The 23820-nt window shown below is 42.2% G+C and overlaps 1 protein-coding gene across 2 annotated transcripts in view; it reads right to left on the bottom strand.

Moving 5' to 3' along the window:
- rnf220a (ring finger protein 220a) overlaps window positions 1–23820 on the bottom strand; it is a 191416-nt gene that overhangs the window by 120178 nt on the left and 47418 nt on the right. The window lies entirely within an intron of this gene.

Here is a 23820-nt window from a genome sequence, read left to right as displayed (position 1 = left end):
AAACACAACCGCATCCACAACCTTTTGACCAATCACACAACACCCCTGCAAAGACGTCTTTGGAAATGGTTCGACCCGGACTCGGTGTCGAGAAGGATGGGGAGGACGCCTTCCTGTGAAAAAGAGGGAGTCTCAAGCGTAGATACAGCTTGAGAGCAGGTCAAGCTTCGTGTGCTAATCCCGGACTTAAAATAACGACAAAGTCACTTGATTGTTCTCAACAATCCTGACTTCACTTTGATGTGAAATATCACACCATTGCTTAGATATATTGTGTGATAAGAAAGCAAATGGGCAGATGGATAGACTAAAAATTTTTTTCGTTTTTTGATTTCATTGGTATGTAGAGCCTCATTAACCTTCTCATGACTTCACTGACGGAGAGCAGTAGAAGCAACTCTTACTTCGTGTTTACATTTCATACCAACTCGTTTAGCAGTCTTTTTGTTTGTGCAAAACGCACATATTCATTCTAGAGAGCGACCGTCTCTCTCCAGTCTCCCTCGTTTATCTGTAAACACAGACACTCAGACACACAGAGGTGCTATCGATACGGCACAAATCTGAGCAGCCGATAAGCCGAAGTCATGGCTTTGATTGTGAACAAAGGCGAGGGCAGCATGTCTTTTATAGATCTCCCCTTCTCTCCTCTGTTCTCACTAAATCTCTTTACCTTTCAGAATCTGTCTCTCTCTCTCTCACACACACACACACACACACACATACACTGTGGAACCCTTTACTCCATAGGAATGCATGTACACAGCCATGCATAGAAAGATTTAACATGGCCAAGTGGGCATTTGGTAGGAGAATTCAATTGGCCTTCTCCCCCCACGCTCTGGGCCTCTCAGCCTCTCAGGGTGTCACAGAACATGCCAAGCCTTAATGCCTTCCAATCTTCTCCCCAACACACACTGTCGCCTTTCATTTAAAGATCTGCCGACAGTGATGTCCAGCATCTCCACTCCTCTGTCCCTCCCACTCTCCAGGCTCTTCTTTCTCCTTTAACCCTGTCTCTGCCTTTTCCACCCTGGCCCATCTCTTTTTCCTGTTTCTTGCTCCAACCGTCTTGTCTGTCTCAATTAATACCTCGGATCGCGTCTTTAGTTGTTTTTTAGCCCCGTTTTGTAGCTATTTGACTTTCTTCTGCCCCCTTCTTTTCGGCATCTGTTCCGTTTCTCTCTGTCATTGATCTCCCGTTTCTCTCCCCGTAGCTTAAATCAAATCTAATGCCGTCTATCAGCAGACTGTGTACCTAGCTCGACCATCCTCCCTCCCACTGTGTCCTCTCCTCTCTTAACAGCTTTCTATCTATTTGTCTCAGTGTCTGCGGCCACAATGCTGCTTTAGCTCCGCACCGCATTGTGCTTTCGCCGGCTGCCAGGTTGAGTTTTCAATTGGCCAACAAGAGTAAACACAGGTTGCTGAGCATCAATCACATCACACACACACACACACACACCAGCCAACACAGCGAGTTTCCAATTTCACTTTCTTCTTTACCACTGCTTTTAAACTGCGGTCAGACCAGTAGAGGTGAGACAATAACGACGGTTACAGAGAGTATCTTTGATCACCGGGTGGCCAGATCCTAATTTTGTGTCCATGAGACTGCAGTGGAGAATAATATTAATAAAGATTCATACCGTTCTCTCCATAATATTGGCAAAATCTTGCTGTAGTGGGGGGGATTGTTAACCACAAGAACACTAGTAAGTGATCTTGTGGTTAACACAAGATCACTTATTTTTTGTTCTGCTGTGTTTGTCACATTTCCACTGATAAATATCAACACACATATGCATTAAATTGTGTGCTCTCTTGTATTTCCACTTTTAAATAGACTCTGATCAGTTTAATTACAAAAATACCTTGGTTATGGGAATTGTTTGGGGTGCCAAATAACTGAGGAACTGCTGGCAAAGACTATAATGAATGATTTACATGCGAAGCTGATCGAAAACACAATAGAGAGATCAGACAAGTCCAATAAATTCTAAGATTTAACCTAATAAACAATTAATGTAGTAAGCCTCGCAAGAGTATTCAGTCAAGTTTTATTCCATCATCAACTCCGACCAGCTTCTTTATACCTGCTAAACACAAGCATCCCTGCAGCATGATGGTACCACCATCACGTTTGACCATTTTGTGTGTTATAAGAAACAGACAATGTTTATGTCTGACTTCTTATGGCTTTCTCTGAATATTAGCCGTATTCTTGCTATTCTTTAAAAAATATATATCAGATCCATGGAGTACATCACTATTGTGGTAATAATAATTATAATAATGATAATACTTCTAATAAAAATATAAAATACGGAATTAATTTATATACAGTACAACACTTCAGACTTGTATCCATGTTAATCTATGCTATAAAACCTATATAAAATACAATGAAGCCTGAAAATTGTAATAATGTTCAGTAGGGTAAATAGCTTTGGCTAAGTGCTGTATTGTTGAGGAGAATCCATTTAAAATTAAAATGGCTCTTTCTTAAAAGAAAAAAAAAAATGCTGGTTGATAGACAGACATGGCCTCACATGTCAGCGACACCCAAACGGTGACCTGAAGTGCAGCACAGGCGCCTCGTTAAAGCTCCTAACTGAGCAGCATAACGTGATTATATGCTGCTGGTGAGTTTGCTCTTATCTACTCCTCCTCTCCATGCCTCCACCAGTCTCAAAACGCCTTGCGCACACGCAAACATGCGAGCGGACACGGGCGCCTTCTGGTTTTAATGCAACACCGAATTATTCCTTCATTATTTCTGGCCCCTCGGTCCACTCCGTCCCCTCCCATCCCACCGAATTTGATTTTCAGGTTCATATGCACACATTACGGTGTGCGGCTTGAGCGCGTATCGCACCTTTGTGGTTTGCACAGCAGCGTTCCCCTCCCCTCGAGCGGTAAATCAGCGCTGTGTTAATTGGTAGGAACAACAGCAACACTTTGGCAGTATATAATGTTTTATGTTTGTTTCTTTATTACCATCTTCGGTGTTCATCGCCACATCTGCATGCGGGTGTGTTTGCAAAGTTTACGTGTGTTCTAGCTTTTATGTGTGTGTGTGTGTGTGTGTGTGTGTGTGTGTGTGTGTGGTAGCGTATTGCAGTGTGATCGTAACGAGACGAGATGAGAGGGAGATTGGAAAAGCACAGAGGAACGAGAGCATGATAAGCTTCTTAACGATGATCGCTCAGTGTGTGAGAGTGTGGCAGCATGCAAGATGCATGTGCATGTGTGTGTGAATCTCTCTTGAGCCTCCACACTCACAGGCAGAACACAATCAACGCACCTCTCATTTGCAATCTGTAATTAGAATGCTAATTAGCCCCTGGGAGCTAACGGGAACCAGTGTATTACAAGGGCTTGATTAGGGCTGCTCTATTCCTAAGGGAGGGATTTACCCCTGGCACGCTATTGGCTCAAACACCTGGCAGTCATGACCTGTCGTCCAATTGAGTTTGGTCATGGCTGGAATTTAAAATTGTAAGTGTTGAAAATAACATGACCTATACGTAATAGTTCACTATAAACTGTAAAGTATAAAACAAATTGAGGATTGAAATGAGGGTAACAAAAAATGTGTAATTTAAAAGTACACTTATTTGCAAGGCTGAATTTAAGAGTGAAAATCCCAGCACCATGACTCACCGGATTGATATATGTAAAGACTTAGAAATTAATTCAGTAAACCTTTTGGTTTGGAAGCTTTTTTTTTTGTCCCACTCTGTCTTCTTGGAATCGTTTTTTTCTATCGCCCTCAAGCTTTTTGTATTCCCATCAACAGAGAAACTTCAGAGACATTTTCACCTCTTTCTTTTTTTTTACCATTACACCTGAACCAGGATTTTAAACTAGCTATACTTCGACCTGTAATCTTGGTCCTCAATTCGGACCTTAATCATTAATTTTCCTTAGGATACATAATGCCATCAGAGTCTCCTCACCTTTGACATTTTTGTCAGGTAAATGGTACTGAAATATCAAAGGCTGCCACTACTGGACTGCCCTTGTTTCATATGTTTTATTCTATTTCTTGAGACTTTCTTGGCAAAAATATGTTGTTGTGAAATGTCATCGTATTGGTTTCATATGCTCAAGTATGGAAACCGATGTGGCTCAACCAACAGTTTTTTGGACAAGGTATAAATATGGGAGCATTTTTCTCTTCCACGCCGTGGACAGGCCAACGAACCTCCATATGAACAGAGTTCAACTAAAGAAAAAAGGAAGTTCTTCTTGTTGGCGGCAAAGAAGCACAAAATGGATGAGAAAAAAAGGCGAGGTGGGGAAATAGAAACCTGACCTATCTTGCGTGTTTTTCTGATAGCGCCACGTTGTTATTCTGCTTCATATCAAATTTCCTTGATATTTTACCATCTTTGTGCAACTCTGGGCTTCAGTGACCGTCATCCCACCCCGATACACACGCACACCGACTGCGTGAGGCGTGACTATCGTACGAGCTCTAATTTTCTCCTCCATTCAGCCAGCAACCGTACGCCACCGTGAGAATGCGCACGTGCACGCAGCGTACGTCGTCACATTTGTACGCGTACTTTGAATGAGGAGTCGTGCAATCACACACGCGCACACACACACACACACACACACACACACACACACACACACACACACACACACACACACTCACGGTGTACCTCTCCTTGTCTTGCTGTGAGACAGATGTAAGTGTGGTTGCCTGATAAGTGGGAAAGCCCTGACTGTAAACTGATGAAGGGCGGTGTGTGTATTTGAGCTCGATGCTTTCGTTGTACCTCCAGGCTGTACTAACTGCACAGTGAACCCACCATACATTACGGGCTCTTAGCAACACACACACACACACACACACACACACACACACACACACACACACACACACACTCCCAGGGTGCAGCTAAGCATCTGCACTCATGCTCGCCACACACTCGCCCACACTTATCAAGACACATTGCCAGCCTATTCATTATTTGCATCGGGACTCTTCAATATTTCAGCAGACCCTTCTAATCCTATTATAGCGACTCTCAGAAGTCGGTGCGCTTGTGTGCGTGTCCGTATTAGTGAGCCACACCGACTGTGTTGGAGAGCACAGGAGAGGTTTGCGTGAAATAGTGAGAGAGGAAATCAATCTTGGCAGAGGTAAAGAGAAAATGAAAGGATAAGGACAGAGGTGATAGAAAGAGCTGCAAGGTGAGGGAAGCGGACGGAGAGGAAAGGAGAGAAAGGAAAAAGGGGGGAAAAAAGAGTGTAAAAAAGTGTATTGCAAATTTTTTTGTATGTGTTGAACTTTTTTCTTTTTTTTTTTTTTTTCATTTTTGTGATTCCCAGTTGCAACTTCAATGCATTTTACTGGGGCTCTATTATACCTTTAAGTCCTAAACAAAGCCAAATTTGCAGTAATTCTGCCACATTTTGCGGTGCTTGAAAGATTTCAACAGTTTCTGAAAAGGCTAGACGTTGCGCTTTCCAGCCAATATTGGGGCATTACGATAATTTCACCCTCGCCGTAGCAGGGAGTGAAATCAATTTGAGGGGCGCTCTTAATACATTAAAATAAGCACAAATATCCAGGCAGACATTTAAAATTTAGGACATTTAAAAGATGTTTTAAAAGAAGTGCATAATTGGCGAAATGAAGACAAAAGAATACGTGATGTTCAAAACGGTGTGAGATACATTTGTCTTCGGTCTCACTTCTTAGAGCCACCTGTCACTGTAGTGGCGGCTACAACTCTCACCAGCTTTACATATTTAAAGTTTTTGCACAATCTCCTTTGGGCAAATTGCTCAATCTCAGATTGTATGAAGAGCACATGTGAACTGCTTTGATCAAATGTTTTGTAACTCTGCCTGTATTGCTTGGCGTTTGGGGGTTACAGGAACGGCGCCACCAGAAAACAGAAGCGGTAAGAAGGGGGTTATAAACTAACATAATTTAAAAGCTGCTGGATGATGGAACCTGCAGAAGACTTCGGTGTCAACCCGTCTGCTGCTGAGCTCATCTACATTCCCATCCACTCTTACCTGATAACCTCTTTATGCTGAAGAAAAGCATTACCACATTATAATACCACTACTGTTGCTTACTATGAGAACTAAGTCTTCAGGAGATTATTGAAGTTCTACCCTTGACTTGTGTGTTGTGCTCCTTGGTCTACGTTTCTAATTTTCTCCAACAAAACCTCAGAGACCTTCCCCAAAATCCCACGCAACACTTTTCACATTTTTTCGTGAAGGATTTCAAAAACCATTGTATGATTTTCCTTCCGCTTTTAAAGAAAAAAAAAAAGAAAAGTTGTTGACTGCAACACGTAGCAGTTCATGAGCTATAAATGCTTTTATCAAGGCCCAGTAGACTTGGTTCTTTTACGATGGGCATCCGAGGAGCAGGAGAGAGGGTGGGAGCCTCCTTTGTGCGGTACAAACTGGTTGCCAGTGTGTGTCTTAGAAACGTTGTGAAAGCAGGTTGTGTGTGGCCACGGCTGAGACATAGTTGTGGAGTCATCCTAGCAACCGAGCAGCCCGTCCAGGACCGGATAAGATCGCCACGGAAAAAGTACAATGTGCTTCTACTACTTAAAATGTATAAAATACGGGAAAAAAACAAAACAAAAGTTTGATTTTTATTCAATGTTTTTTGCAGCACAAATCCTACCTGATAAAAATGTGCAGTGATTTTGGGTAAACAGCAGAAGCTGGATGAAAGAAAGAAAGAAAGAAAGGAAGGAAGGAAAAAAGCAAAAAGCTTATGTGTGTGTGCGTTTGTTTGTGTGTATGACAAGCCACCCATTTCCAACCTGCTGTTACATATTTAATATGCTGCCAACCCTGCATATAGACCCCTCATTAGAGGGGGACACACGCCTACAGTTAGACATGTACTGTGTTTCAATTTTAGGTCGTAAGAGGAAATGTCACCTTGGTCCCACCAGACGACAAGCGATCAGTAAAAACCTTTGACATGACTACCGCTATCCTGAGGAATTACAGCCGCTGCGTGTGCGGGCGTGTCCATTTAACAAGGAGGCAGACCGAGAGTCAAATTAGCGAAAGACAAAACAATCAAAGCCAGAACTCAACGAAGTGAAGCACAGAAATGGAACTTTTATATCGGTTCTGATTGGACTGCAATACCTCAGTTAGGTAAAAGACATGAGGCTTAGTGAGAGCACCATTTTGTGGGCACTCATAAAAAGTGAAAGTGAGTATTGCTGATTCATCAATAAGAAGTGCCTGACTATAATAGTTCTTTAATCCTTCCCTCCCTGAATGACCTGGGACCGTTTTAACAACCAGCCACACAAGTCAAGACTATTTCTCTCAACGACTTCATAAAAGCCTAAACCCCTTCGACGCCCTCGCTTCTCCCCCCATTCAAGGTCTCATGATTTTAGGTGTTTTTAAGACGGGCTTTGCAAAATGTGTGGTTGTGTTTGCGTGAGAGAAACAAACGTTCACTTACCTGTAGCAGAGAGACAGATGGGGAGAGGGGATTTGGCACGGGCGACCAAAGGAAAATGGGAAGAAAAGAAATACAAAAACAGTTAAATTCAAGAAGAAAATACACTTTATATTCAAAGCACATGATGATCACGCTGCTAATCCTGATGATTATGGGCCTTTTTCATGTGCATGGCTAGAAAAACCATTATAGGGCAACACAAACTGTTCAAACAGATCTGAATTCTCCCCAACATGAATTGAATACTGTCCTTGCCACACAGAAAGCAGCTAAAACAGCAGTCGTTACATTTTTCTTTAATGACATGCAAAACAAAGTGCTAAGTTTCTCCAAGAAAACAACTTTTTTGGTAAGCTTTGTCCACAAACACTTGACTGGAATCACACTGAAATACGCTGAGAGCTGGCTTATCAACAAGTCGTATCAAAACAGAGCGCAAACATGCTAGCATTAGCCTAAAACCTTAGTAAACTGCTAAAGTTCTGGCCCTTACTCCACGGGACAAAGGTATGAATTTACAGAAAAATTTGCTGATTGTGTCAAGTCAGATGTATCTTTAGTTAAACATGTTTTTGTTGATGGTGTCACTGCATTATGGCAGCTTTCCTAATAAAGGTAACCTTGTGGTAGAGCAGCATATAAAAGCTGAACAAAATAAACTGGATGGGCCAAAATATTTGTTGCTGTCAAGAAAGAATAAAAGAAGTGAAGAGAAGTGAGTTAAGTACTATATTATCACATTACCTAGATGGGGACAGTGTAATACTGAGGGAATATAGTAAGTTATGCGCACATAGGCCTAAATGGTATTGAATTTTATTGAGCATTAGACTTTGAATCAGAACATCCTGAATGAAACCAATAAAAAATAAAACAGGTGTTTCTTTTAAATAAGACTGTGTCAGAAGTCAGTCCCCCCACCCCACCCCCAACTCCATCTACTTTCCTTCAAACCTCGTAAAATTAAATAATCTTATGTACTCAAAACGCATCGGCGTGTCAATGCGTTTGAAAAAAAAAATAAAAAAGGGAGACGTGCTTCTATAAAGTAGAAAATAAGTTAGTGAGAGAGGGGTGACACTCCCCATAAATGATATACCTGGGCACTGGCTGAGCCGACTTAAACATTGGTACGTGAAAAAAAAACAAAAAAACAGCACAACATATGTGCTGGTTAAACAGACGAGCTCACCACCGCCTAACTGCTCCTCGTAGACCAATAAAAAACAAATGCTAGATGGAGCAGTATAAAGTGAAAAACAAGGGAGCGCAGGGGGGAGAAACACAACCATCCACTCTTCAGAAAATGTGATGACACGGTGCAGCAGCGAGGGAAGAAAAGGAGTCAAGCTCATTAGCAGATAATAATGCGAGGTGAGTGCGCGATATCAGGTGTGATGTTTTGGTGATGAAAACGGCCCAGTATGCCCAATATGCTGATGCTTTTCCATGTGGAGGGTGAAACCTTGTTGTGGTTTGAGCAGCACAGGCCACCTCCTGCTAACAGCTCCTGGTAGACCTATAAATTTACCTTCATAAAACAGGGGAGACTGGGAGAGAAGGGCAGAGGAAGGAGGTGGAAGAGCGAAAAGATGAGGGGGGGAGAGAAAAGAAAATGAGACGTGGAGGAAGGAGGGAAAGTAGACAGGAAAGTAGGAATCACAGAAAAGGTAGGAGACAGTTTGCAGGGAGGAATGAAATCTGGGCTTTAACGGCGGCATTGAGGAAGACTGGATGAAGAAAGGATGCAGTAAACCAATAACTTTCTGTTTTCTTCCATTCTTTTACGTTGTGATTTGCCAGCATAATTTGATGTCCTCTCTGTTATTTTGTTCCCATTATCTTCTCGTCTTTGAATTTCTTACCGAGTGTGCACGTTCTGTCACTGTGGATCCCGTTGTCTCAAAGAATCAGTTCAGATATTTCTGCTTGTACAAAGTTTTATTTGTTGCCTTTATGGAATCGCAGACCATACTTGAGTCGAGCAATGAAATGGAGAGACCACAGTATTTAAAAGAAAAACGAAAATGACAGGCAGAGCCTGGGAAACAACAAGTTACGATCAACAGTGACAGATGCTGGGCAGTTCTCCTCTTGACCATTTCTTCTTGCTCATTTTGTACCCAACTTTACGGTTTCATGCCGACCGTAAATCAATTCACATCCCTTCTGATAACTGATGATTAAAAAAGTAATTGTCAATTTTCTACCCACATTGTACTCTTGAGAAAACGTGGTCAACGTACAACTCTGGTCATCTCCCTGCACAGAGTTATGTTTGTTTTTATCCGTGGTGAGTGTTTTTAGGGGCTAACTAACTTGAGCTTCAACCAAAACTAAATGGAAACAGGCGGTTACGCAGCACTTCTTAAGAAAATTATGTGGGTGCTGGTTATTTCACTTCTTTTTGTATCTTCAGAATATTTGGATCGCGTCTCATGAAACAGTGCCAGTACCGCGGGACAATTTGTACTGACCATGCGTCAATTCTTGGCAAAAATGGGGGGCTTTCATACCCAGTTCGCTAGCTGTTTTTTAAACCCTTAACTGTCGCCCTCGAAATGCCGACAGGTTTTCCAGTGGGTCCCATGAGGAAACAGGTTTCCTAATGACCGCTAAGGAGTCTGAAAGTAATTTGTTATTTTCTATTATTCTCTACTGTGAGAAATGGAACTATACAACTTAAAGGAGCAAGCGGTCCGTTAGAGTTATTTTTGGTTTTATCTAGGATTTGTCATATCTCATATCAGTCAAATGGCATCATTTGCATCTGTGTTAAAATGAATTACACGAGGATGTAACACAGAGATTTCATACATATAAGCATTGACAATTTGAGCATTTTTATGAATAATAATCTCCCTAAATACACATATCATGGTTTAGGTTACAGGAATGGCGCAACCAGAAAACAGAAGCAGTAAGAAGGGGGTTATAAGCTACTTAAAGGCTAAATGCAGCCTCAGCTTTCAATATACAACTGAATTAAAATGACATAAGATTAGAGCCTTTTATGACTTATCTCCATAATTCAATTATTAATTTCATCTCCATGTGTCAATTTGTAGCCCTAATGATGAAAAAATTGTTATTCGGCTTGATGAAAATGTCCAGGCAGGACACAACACCCAATAAAACATGTGACACCCAATAAAAGTTGGGTATCACATGTCCCAAATTGGATAGGTATAAAATGGGTACAAATTCCATTTTGTACCCATTTTTGGGTACAAAATGGAATCAAGACAGGCCAAAATGGCAAAGTACTGACTTTATTTCCATCAACCTCCAACCTTTTAATAAATTCTATCACTTTCTTCCTCATGTGGATGTTTCTCAACAACAATTTCTTTTCCTCTTTATTTTACATTACCACCACTTTGACAGATGGAAATATTTGACGTCTTTTAGGTCTAAAACCTTTGTGACTCAGCTGGTTTGATCGTTAGCGACTTAGGCTCTATGATTCGCAGGAGTGACGGGCCCGAACGGGGTAACCGGCTGGCCGCCCTGCTGAAGCCCTCCTCAGGAGACTTCTCCTTGTTCTCAACCAATCACTTACCCAGATGGCTCCGGGTCATCCAGGAAGTAGGAAGTAAGGGTCGCCCAATGAAAAAGCAGACCTGGCCTTTCTTGGTGACCCGTGACACCTTCATTCCACGAGAAAACAGACGCAACCTGTCCACCCGTGTGTGTGAGTGTGTGTTTGGTGAGGAGAAAGGAATGAGAACAGACTGGTGTCCAGCCGCCCCAATTCAAACAAAGAGAAATCGGCATCATTGTTTCGTGTGTGGACGCACACACACACGCCAACGCGCATACACCAAAGGACCGTGTGTGTTTTAGTAGCCAAACGTACATTAAAGCTTCACATTTACGACCAAGAGAAACAAGCATGAGTGACGCGGTGTATGATGCAGGAAGTAAGATGAGCGGATACCGCACCATAAAACATTACATTTCTCTCACCAAGCAACTTCCAACTGAAGCTGAAATGTCTCCGATTTTTATTTCTATTTTTTTTACACACCCGTTTCTCTGCATCCACCAGGAGCGAGATCCGCTGAGATCAATGAAAACAAAAGACGACAAAGAACATTTTTATCTCGGCATCCAGCTGCAAAAGAAATTTCTGTTTATTTTATTTTGTTCTGCCGTCTTTCGATCTGAACCAAGCTTATGCTCAATTTTTTATTTTTTTTTTTCCCAGCGAGGGAGTGTGTGTTTTGTGTGTGAGGTTTCATTTTGAAGCTGGTGTGTGTCCTTTGAAAGCAGCTGGAACCGTCACAAAGACCCGAGCCTCCGACTGAGGCGCAGCTATCTACTATTAGTTTTACTGTTAAGGCCATCAGACTCATCCACTGCCTCCTCGACCCCTGCCCCCCACACAGACACACACACACATTGACCCTTTAAGGGTTAGGTTGCTATGGTTCGCATCTTCAGGTGCCATACGCTTCCCCAACCTTTAATGGTTTTGGGCAGCGCCACCCTGTCCCCCTGCTGCTCCTATAAACTCACCTTTACGGGCATCTTTAAAGAGCGCCAGTGTTATTTCCCAAGCAAATTAAATCCTACCTGTTTTTCCATTCAAATCGGCTTTGGTCCAAAGTCGACAGAAGTTTTCTGTCCACGCAGCTTTTTGGCGTTCCTTCTCCAAATCGTTCTCATTCTTTCAGAAGAACGGGTTTTGGCCGAAGTCGTTTCAGGTTAACGGCGCCAACAACCTTTCGCAAGGAATCTGCTTATGAGCAATCACAGATGCAGCGTCCTCCTAAAGGGACCAAGACAGGCTTTTTGAACCTCTGTATTCATCTGTGCTCTGAATGACTTGTCCGCCCTGGGGAATCTTTACTAGATTTATCTTCTCCATCTCCTTGACGTTTTTTTTTTCTTTCCCCCCCCGTCTCCTTTGCATCATCTTCTATTCCTTCTTTTAGTTCTCATCTTTGCTCCGGAGCCAGAATACTTGGAGTCTCTTCCTCTTTCTGTCTTTGAACTTAGATCAGAGGGAGCGTTCTGGCGCAGTTTCACACACACGCACACACTCGTATCGTTCAGGTGCGGTGGATCGTATTCTCGTTTTTTTCTCTCTACGAGACTCGAACCTAATTCCCGAATAACAGATTTATTAATTCTACTCACCCGCTTTGGAAGGACGTGACAGTTTGTGACGAACGCATAACTTTTTTGTCATGGTCTGAAATTTATTGTTTGTGTCATTTGGTGCTTTTCTAAAGTGCAGATTTATAGAAACTTCTCCTCTGGCCAAGTTCAAAGAATATTACTTTTACAAAGGTCAGACTTTAAGTAGGCCACCTTGATGGATGGATAAAATTTTTCAGGAGCATGATTAGAGAGCATCTGCAGAATACACAAATAATTACTTCATACTTTTCCCCATCCATCCTTCTCTAAACCTGGAAATGTATAAATCAAATTTGAGACATTTACTCCACAGGAACCCGGTTTAGTCATAGATATAGTCATTTATTTTGATTGCTTTTAGTTCCTACATAGACAAAGCTCTTTTGTTTTTTGGTGAAAATGCTTCTGTATGCTTTAGTTGGATGGGGTTTTATTTCCATCAAGAAAAAGACTCACTAAAAGCCAAACACAGTGTCACTGTATGCATGTCTGCACTGTGGTTTAGGTAGCTTTAAAAGAAAACAAAAAAACCCACCAAAACAGAAAACAGGTGGGAGGGGAACAGGCTTAACTGCTACCTTTTACACCTGTCAGGAGTCAAGTCAACTGTGTTTATACAATATTTCTATCTGACACGCACATCTACACAGTCAAACAAAAAAAAGAAAAGAAAGAAAAACACATAGAAACAGGCAATGGTTGCAAACAAGCGGCTCAACAAGCCGGCTGCAATTTTGTGTAAATTTCTCCTTAAAGAATCACACCAACACCCTCACTTTGACACACACACACACACACACACACAGCGAGGTTGGGCTGTGTATATTGTGCAGCTATCATATAGTTGCTGTCAAAGCCAGGGCCAATTATGGCCATTAGAAGTCCCATCATGTCACTGGCTGTCCCTGCACTACCACCCCCTGCATCTCCCTCCACCTCTCACTCAGGGACCAGACCCTATAATCTAACGTCACTTTGCTGCCATCGAACACACACACACACACACACACACACATGCACCCCCACACGCCTGCACGTAGACACACGCACAGGGAAGGCAGATTGTTGCATTTTCCCTCCTTCCTCCCCACATACAGAGAGGCAAATGGGTCTTTTAGGTACAGACACAGAGACGGAAACGTCCTCCTCGCACGAATGAAGGGGGAAGCAACAGCAGAGCAGAACTGAGATACTTTTCAGTATTTTTTTTTTTCTCCTAACGCAGAAAAAAAGGCGACTGCTGAGTTTTAATTCCTTCGCCTTCCAGTATCCTGGAAGTGATAACAGGACCGGAACCTGAGTCATGTTTTCAGCGAAATGCATATAGAGTTATGACGAGCAGAAGGAGAAGTTCATTTGGGATGCAACTTGTTACAGGAAAATAATAATAATAATAATAAAAAACACACCTATGGTTGTGTTGGGACCTGCCACTGAGGGGCATATAGACATTTCCCTGTCATTTAGAGGCCCCAACATGCATTGGATGTGTGTATGCAGGAAGCCGGTTGCCCAGCAGCCGGAGGCAGTCCAGTATCAGAGCCGTCTTTTTAAGCTAACAGGTACTTTTTTAGTTTATGAGTTTGAACAGTCTGCTTCCTCTGGAGAGATATGATGCGTTTCAGGTCCTCCAGGCCTGAAGAGCCCTTTAATTAGATAAACAGTTATAACTAAACTGCCTTGCAAAAAATGCCATGCATTTATGTTCAGTGTGGTTAAGAAATTCCCTCACTTGGGATTTTATGAGATAGGCCAAAGAGTGGATAACAGTGGAGTGGAAGAAAAAAGGTACGCGTTTTTTTTTTGAAAAGAAAAAAAACAAGAAATAGTTTTATTCAATGATTAACTATGATTAAGCTGAGTCCACCTGTGAGTAATCTAATTGCAGTGTTGTTCTGTGAGTTTAAAAAAAAAATTTAAGAGAACATTAGTGAACAAAGATGCATCGTGAAAACCAACACCAGGGAGAAAAAGTAGTTTTGGACACGTTCAAGGCGAGTTTAAAACATCCCGAGCTTTGAACGCCTCACCGTTTGATCTATAATCCTAAAATGGAAAGGATATGACATGACTACACTACTCACCAAGACATCATGTTCATCCAGATGAATTTATAAGGCTGGGAAAGGAAAACGGAGAGGAAAGGATTAACCAGAGCAGCACCAAAGAAAGAAGTCCATGGTAACCGTGGATCCACAGGAACCATTTGTTCAGGTGGGACTTTTCTGGTTGACAGGACGCCTATTGACACTGTTGGTTGTGCACTTCATAATGCCACAAAGCATTGTTGAAAGAAAGCTGACAGAAATCATTTACCATAAGCCTTGCAAGGCACAGCAAAATTTCTTAAGTCTGGCGAAAACTTGTGTTTTTTGGCAGAATCGTGCCGTGGGGTTGCTTTTCTACAGAAGGGACAGAGCCAAACATAGAGTGGAATGGTTGAGGGTAAAGTACAGTCATGTGATAGAATGGACCAGTCCAAGTCCTGATTGTGATTCAGTTAAGAATCTCTGACTTCAGAATTGCTGGAATTAGGGCTTCCTCTTTCTCTGATACCAATTAGCAACAACTCGTAGGCGGAAGTGAGAGCGGTGCCCAACGCAAATAATGATCTGGCCGGAACAAGGTGCGCTAAACAGTAAAACATAATTTAACGAAACTTCGAGGCAGATAGATTTGCCTTGAGGAATTTTAATAATCGAGGTACTCGAATCACCCGTGGAATCACAGGCCTAGCTGAGTTGTCGGTATTTCGTTACCTGGAGTTGGTCTGTAAAATCAAATCCTGCAAAGTACATTGAAGTTTGCCATAATAATGTTAGGAAAGGTGGGGAAAACAAATCAAGTGGCATGCATGCTTCAAAGAACTGTGCATTAACAGAAGAAAAGTAAGCAATATCCAAATTCTTACTGTAAAAAGAGACAAAAACACAAAAAATACGACTGCAGCTACAAAGTTAAGCAAACCTTTAGTGTATACCAAACTTTTCGAAGTCAGACAGAACAGGTGCAGGTTTTGACTTTGGTCAAACTCCTTCAAACATGACGTCAACTCTTTCTTTCTAACACACACACACTTTCTTTGTCAGCCTTGCTGAGATTGGAGCCGAAAACAACCCTGATGAAACCACTGCATCATCCTCCCATGTGCTGCTGCTTCAAACCCAGAGCGGACAATTTAGAATTTGCTCTGTTTTTCTTTATTTTTAAATTACATCAGACATATTTCTTAAGTTGTGTGAGTTTGATTCACTAGAAATTTTGTTCCAAATATAGAAAGAATCCCAACTGGAAAAAAAAAAGGCAGAAGACAGAAAAAAGTATCTTGTTTAAGTGTCACAGCAAGTGGTAATGGCTCCAACACACACACACACCCACACACACACACACAGGTGCAGCACCCTGTAGTGTCCCAGTGTGTGTCATTAGTGCTATCAGGGCCACTCTGGAAGGATTAGAGGACCGTTAGAAGAACAAGGCTTCACACACACACACACACACACACACAGAGTGACAGCTCACTACTGAGTTGTCTGCACACTGCTGGACACCAAATCCCTGCTCACAGATTTATGTGTATGTGTGGAGAGAGACTTGGTAGCACGTGCCAGCATCCAGTGTATCATGCTGTGAGCACTGAGCAAAGATATCAGTGTACCGCTGAGTCCCTCATAGAGCTAATCCATCAAACACACACACACACACACTCACAAACCTCCAGAAAAAGACGATTTTAAATTCCGGCTATGGAAGTTTGTTTTTCCATCCAGCATTTTTTTTTTTTTGACATTACTGTGATTCAAAATGATTTTGCATAAGGAAAAGAATGTAAGTGATGACAAAATGCTACGAGAAGAGCAGGGAAGCCGATATAGACGTGTGAAGATCAAGTCAACGGCTCGGAGAAGACAACACAAAACGAGATGGTGTGTGTGTGTGTGTTGCTCTTTTCAAGTCTGCCGTTTTTTTTGAGAGCAAGTGTGCGTGGGTAATGTGTGTATGGACGGTTCTGTCCCTCTTTCAGAGGAACATTTAGGGTAAGGTGCATTAAGCTCCCTCATAGTGAACTGAGTGCAGACACTGAGCAAAGGGGATGGTCTTTTTTTTTCCATGGAAGGGGGTAAAAAAAAGAGGAGGAAAGAGAGGAGGGGGGTATCAATGGTGACAATTTCCACCATTTTTTCTCCTTACTATTCTTCCTCCTTACAGCTTTTCTTTCAGGGTAACACAGCTTGCAGCTGAGGTTAGGATGGGGTAAAGGGAGATCTTTTAGTCAAGTTAAATCCCTGAAACCCTTTTTAAAATTTTACTACCATCAAGATTTGGCAGAACTCTTCATTTCAAAAGATCTACTTGAGTGAAGGATAACAAAACAAAAAAAGGAAGAGCAATCTTACGTAGCAGGTTAAAAAACAAAAGGTGTATAAAAGTATTTTCTGCTAAAAATAGCGGTCCAGCTCATACCCAAGCGTTTTCTGAGAGCGAGACAAGATGCTATTTTAGCATGAATATTTTGACGAACCTTTTTATTTATCTTCACAAAATTCACAAAGCAAATATTGTGTTCTGAACAAACAGTATTGAAGGTACAAAAACTGAACGTATCTATTCGCTAAGCTATTTAAGCTAGTCTTACTCTAAAAATGACCAATAAATGCAGAAACAAAATGCATCGTTTCTTGTTTCTGTTTGGTTCTCCTCATTTTCATCACCTCTCGTGATTTCTACATTGAAATAGATTTAAACGCGTTCTGATTCAAATGAAAATGACGTTACTCATCGCTGTTTTAGCTGGGCTGAGCTAGTGCAGTTGGACTAATAGGCGTAATTTACCCAGAATGAATTGCAGCGTGACACGACGTTCGTGTGACATTGTTTTATTAAAATTTATAAAAACTAAACAGTGTGCCGTTTAGTTTTATGCTAAAACAATAACTGTTTAGTTATATACCAAAGAACATAACAGTATTGTTCTTACATCTAAAATATTTCTCAAATAAAGTCCATTGTTACAACTAAACATGGATCCCTTTAAGTACTTCCTTTCTTACTTCAAAATAAGAGCCTCAAATTTAAAAACAGGAACTCAAACTCATATTAATAAACTCCATTTCTGGTTCCTGTCATAATACTTTACTCTTGCTTCACTGGTCAAATTAGCAACCAGATAGAAACTGGACAGAGCTTAGAAAGACAGACATTTTGGCGGGAAGTCCAGAGGCGTCATAATACCATCAGATATCGCAGCTCAAAATCCAGTCGCGTCCCGAGTTAAGAATTAAAATGCTGCTGGCGACTTTTTTCCAGCAGTCAAGTTCTTCTGCTAATGTTGGAGAATGCGGGAATAACAAAAGAACGAGAGAGAAAAAGGATGAAAGCTGTCTCCACTTTAAAGTGGATTAGGGGCACACAGCGCTGAAACAATGGGAGGTGAAAAATCAAATTAGGCCTCCCCCGAAACATCAAACGAGGGAGGCCAGGAGCAGCTAAGCCTCCTCTGTCGCTAATCTGTTGACTCAACGTGAATGATACACGTCACCATTCACCAGCGAAGACAAGCTGTTCTGCTTCTCTTCGTCCTCTGTGTGCCGCGTTTGACTTCTTTTCTCATTTGTTGGAGCCCCTTTTTTTTCGTGCTTCCCCTCCCCACCGCCCCGCAGCCTCATCCCCTCTTCGCCTCAGTCCATCTGGCTTCAAAGGGCCTCTGTACTCAGGTGCGGCTGAGGTCAAGTCAGAAAATGTTAACAGCTGAAAATGATGCAGTCAAAGAAAAAAAAAAATAAATACCCTAATCACTGGACCGTCCAGCATGAATTCTACTTAATACTTTTTTCTAGCTTGTGCTCAAGGTCTCCGTTTTGTGCTTCCCTGCTGTCACTTGCGCTTTTCAGCTTAACTTGTACATATTTCATGTTTATATGAAATATGTCTGTCCTTTCCCCTGTCTTTCCTGTCTTCTTGTTATCTCCTTTAATCTCGCACCCATATGCTTTTTCTCCGGTGATCTGGCTCCAGCGGCTTGAAACATAGATACATGTATTCCAACACACGGATTTGAGATTTACGTAGACGTGGGCCACATGAAACACGAAACTAAAAACAAACATAGGAAAATAATGATGTAGCGACTTTGAATGGAAGAAATCTGAAGCTCTGCAGGTGGCGGTCTGACAGGATGTCTCCTGATATGATTCATTACTTGCGCACGTTATGTATCGCGTACAGCACCAACCACACGAGTACCGGTGAAGATGCGGAGAAATGCTTAAAGATTCTCCAATAAATGCAGCGTTTATTTTGTAGGAGCAAAATTGCAATGTTTGGAGTCGGAGAGTGTCCAAACTCTGAGAATGAGAGTTTCAAGAGTCAGAGAATAAAGCCGGAGTTGTTTGAGTTATGCCTGCAAAAAAAACAAAAATAAAAAAAGATTAGGATTTTGTCCTACCATCACAAATGTAAGCATGTGGAGTTGGCAAAACGTGCATTTCTTCCACCTAAATTTGCTTTCTGATGCTATTTATCAAATTTTATTCCCTAAATATCAGGATTTTCAAACAATTTTATATTTTAGTGTCTGACTACATCTTTTTTTTAGATATTAAAATCAAACAGTAAACAGTTGTTTATGCTACTCTTACCTGCGGACTAATTTTCATTTCTGCTTCACTAATAATAAATTAAAGTAATGATTACAATTTTTGGCTACTCTTCCCATTTCTGCCTCCTGGCAAAAAAAAAGGAGGTAAAACAAAATATTGACAGCATGTGCACTAATAGATGCTAAGCATTTCTTACAATTATTAATTCAACCTGATATCTAAATACCATTCAAACAAATCTGTCGCTCTGTTATTAGCTGGTGCGAATCCACCACAACCTTTAGCCGGACGCCCACAGTCTGCATCTGAATCTCCATATGACCCAAGAGTTCCCCCTTTACGAAATGACTTTCTTTCCTCACCCCCCCACCCCCCTCACCCTCACCCCGCCCTCCCATCCCCACTGGTCCCAGTAAAGAAGAAGAATGTCCCAGCAGCGATGCATGTTCCATTGTTCACGCTCTGCCTCCAATTTGCTCTCCACATTCTGCGGCCCCGGCCGAGACGTTACGCCGGCTTAAGGGACAAATCGCACACACAAGACGGCGTGGGTGTGGGGGGGCGAGAGAGAAAGGCAGAATGAGAGAGATGTGTGTGTGTGTGTGTGTGGTGGTGGGGGGTGGTGGTGTAAGGAAAAAGAGAGCGAGAGAGACAGGGGGAGAAACAGGGCTAACCCTCTTCACAGCAATGCAATTATAGTCCTGCATTTGAAGCCGGTGGGTTTTGGTGGCAGCCTCGCCTGCTCCCTTTCTCTCCATCACCCCTCTGTACTTTAGCGGCGAGGCTAATAGCCATAGCCGCGGCAATTTCTATGGTACATGACATTAACATGGTGGCGTGTCGCCGACAAAGGGAGGCATTCAAAGGGACTTAAAAAAAAAAGAGCAGCGGCTTCGCCTGGTTAAGTAGGCCTCAACCTGCCAAGGCCGCAAAGACACACAGACAACTTGTGTGTTTATTACCGCAGCCACCTAGGGAGAGAGCAGGGGGTGGAGGAGGTGGGGTGCAGGGGGGAAGACACCGTCCACATCCTATAGCATTTACCATGTTTCCACCTTGCCGTCACCTTTGAGCTCTGCTTCACGGCTGCTTTAAATACATTAACAGCTGAAAAGTGAGGAACGAAGTTGCAGGAGTGAATGAAACTTTACCCCCCACCCCCCACCCCATCCCTCCTGCCTCGCCTTGTCCAACAAGAACGTAGACGCGTAAAAATGACGCCGTAAAACGACACGGCGCCGAGAGTCGAGCACAAAACAGGATTGCGTTTTGTTTTACATACGGGTAAAAATTCGGGGCATAACTCAGACCACCAACGAGGACAGCTGGCTGCTCCTGCATGAGCAGAGGAAGAACGCCTGCTAGAGTCGTGTGTGTGTGTGTGTGTATGTGTGTGAGTGAGGAACAGGTGGCTGGTTTTATCATTTCCTGTACAGTAGCAACGATGTTTTCTCGAGTGTTACCCTGACTAATTCGAGCGAGAATGTTTTGGCTTTATTGGCTGATTTTTTTTTCACACAAGCTCTCGAGATTACAACGAAACGGCAGCATCACGGCTCAGACGAGAACTTATTCATCAAAACGTTTCCAGAAAGCTCCTGTGCACTGTAGGACTTCATTTTAGCATCTTTTTTTTTTTTTTAGAAACGATGTGTGTAAGGTTAAAATGGGGGCAGAAGAGCAGAAGGCAAGTTTAGTCAGCGGCTGTTGGTTATACACAAAAGAGTTGCCCCCCCCCCCCTATTTTGAAAAAGAAAAAAAGGAAAAAGAGACCATGGGTGCACAAAAGAGAAAATGAAACGAAGGAGCAAAACGGCTGCCTGGACACAGAGGAAGAGGTGGAGGAGGAGGAAGGTGGGGGGTACAGGGGGGTCTAAAAGGCGATGGTAAACTCCCACATTCACAGCATTCATTGAAAAGACCATCTGTGGCTTGAAATGGATGAGTGTTGTGAGTGCGTTCAAAAACATTTCTGTTTTAATTCTTGTGCCTCCCGAGTGGGCGGAGCAAAGAGGGAGGGGCGGGGGTGTGGGGGGTTTAAGGCGGGCATGAAAAAAAAAAAAAAAAAGGTCCCACTTCTGTTTTCCTTGACGGGGTGTGGGGCGCGATGAGGACCGTAAACAAATAAAATGAGAGGTATGAAGGGAGCATGTTCCTGTGTGTGTGTGTGTGTGTGAATGCGGGGAGGGGTCCCCCCCGTAACGTAGGGGGCCGGCTTCACAAACCGAATTACACGGGGCGAGGTGGACAGACACAGCAATTTCGGAGACAAAACAGCTCTGAAATCCGGGCATTTAAGGACACATGGAGTGACAAAACCGCGACGGACATTTAGGGCCGATTAACAGATTCGGCGTGGCCCGCTTGTTTGGAAAACACAAAGCGAAATTCACCTGCCCTCATAATGCAGCATCCGCCCTCCAGTGCATAAATCCTATCAATGTAATGGTCTTTATCTTGTCTCTTAGAGTTTTTAAAATATATTTTGTCACTACAAACTTTCAACTACTGGGCTCTCATGTGACGGACCATCGATTGTTAAGCAATGAATGATATACATGATATTAAGGTCTTTTTTTATTAGTGGAAATTGGCAAACGTTGGCTGCACATTAAATAAATTGGAATTTAAGTTCCCAACTGCAAAATCACAAACGATTGAACGTTTAGTCTAAAATTCAAGGAGGTGACTATTGAAATTTAGAGAAACCTAGAGGGCACTGAACCCAAATACACTCCACACTTTTAAGATTTTTGTGCTTAAAAAAAAAGAGGTATTTTAAATCGTATGAATTCCTTTCCTCTCATTTCCCAGTTATGCATAGCTTTGTGCTGGTCAGTCCTATAAAGCCTGGATGTTATAATTTTGCATTTTAAGATGACAAGATGAAAATAAAAAGGTCATTTATTAAGTTTATTCTAATGGAAAATTACATTTTAGGCAAAAAAAAAATATTAACGCAATATAAACAGGAAACAATGATGCAGTTTGTGCCTTCTTGTCTTTACCTCTTACCAATTCTCCCACCACCCCGCTCCCCTCCTCCTCCTCCCCTCTCTGTTTTGTCTCCGTCTCTCCAGATTGAGTGCCTCTAATTCATTTGCGCCCCCCTCCATGTCAATTAATTAAGTGCACGCTTTTCTTCGGGCCGTGCACGGCAATTAGCATGAGATAAATATGCATCAGTGGAATTATCTCGTCTTGTAGCCCCAACCCGCATCCCCACACACACACACACACACTGTCCCTATTCTGACGGCAGTGCTAATTTGCATCCTGAGTATTCTTAGATGCGTGTTAATTAGGCTCCGGTATCAAGATTTTTTTTTTTTTTTTTTTTTACCTTGATACGGGACCTCGAGAACGTGTTCAAGTGTTTCTGCAACCACAGGGAACCTGACATACTTTAATTAAAGGGTAAAAGCGACTTGGAAGGCGTGTGGGCACGTGGTGAAGTGTGTTTTTTGAGACATTTGGGTGTTTTATTTGAACACACAGCGTCGTACCGTTGGCCCACTTTCACAGCTGCTGAAAAAAAATAATAAATAAAAATTCAATCCCTTCCCATAACATGATGCCAAGAGCCTTCACCAAACTTCCTGCGAGATAATCAAATAATGGGCCCAGAAGTCGATTTTCTCTAATAGGCGTAGGGGCAATTCAAACGATAGACTTCATAGCATTACATCACTCACAGAGCACTCTGACAAGCCATTTAGTGACAACGAATTACCTCACTGCCCATAAAAACTAAACTAATGTGAAATATCACATATTTTAATCAACTGGGAGGAGGGAGGAAGGCATTGCTCTCTTCAAATATTTGGACCGAGGCCGGACGTTTTCGGAGGAAAGCTTTAATTAAATTCACGTGGAACCCTGTTTTTTTTTTTTCACTTGGGGCCATTAAAGAAAAAAAGAGAAAGGAAACAAAAGTGGTTTTATGGTGCAACTCCTTAAAAAAAAAAAAAAATATATATATATATATATATATATATATATATATATATATACATATATCACAAAGGGTTAATAGCCTGGTAGGGGAAGGACGGAGCGGCTTCTTTAATGAGACTTAGTTTTACAGTCCAAAGGTAAATTCAGGAAAGCAATTCTTCAGCTGGTCCTTAATGCAGCTCAGTCTTAAATTAAAAAGAGCTTCCAGTGCAGGACGCCAGGCTTCAATCTACTATATCTGTACAAACGAGGTGAAGAGACAGGAGGGACGCCTCCACCTATCAGCTGGAGTCCTCACTCCAACAGGGGTGAATTATTGAGCTTCAGAGGAACGGCGAAAATAAACGGCATAAGCTGGGTCTTTACGCTGAATTAAATGATTTCGTTGTTTATGTTTGATTTTTCCTCATTTATAAGTGGCTCTCCGTGTGTTTATTTAACACCTTGCTTCAAATGTTTGAACCAAAATGATTCATACCCTCAACTTTAGGTTGAAAGCGATATTTTAACGTCTGCGACACGTTTCTTCTAAAAGGAAGCAGACTTGATGTTCTCGGAGTGGCCCAGTCTCAGTTCTGACTTCAATCCGATAGGGAATCTGTGGAGGGAGCTATTCATTAGGGCAGGGGTGCC

The sequence above is a fragment of the Xiphophorus couchianus genome, chromosome 6, assembly GCF_001444195.1.
Source record: "Xiphophorus couchianus chromosome 6, X_couchianus-1.0, whole genome shotgun sequence".
Lineage (NCBI taxonomy): Eukaryota > Metazoa > Chordata > Actinopteri > Cyprinodontiformes > Poeciliidae > Xiphophorus > Xiphophorus couchianus.
Note: the sequence above shows the minus strand (reverse complement) of the source record. Positions and strands in the feature narration are given on the sequence as shown.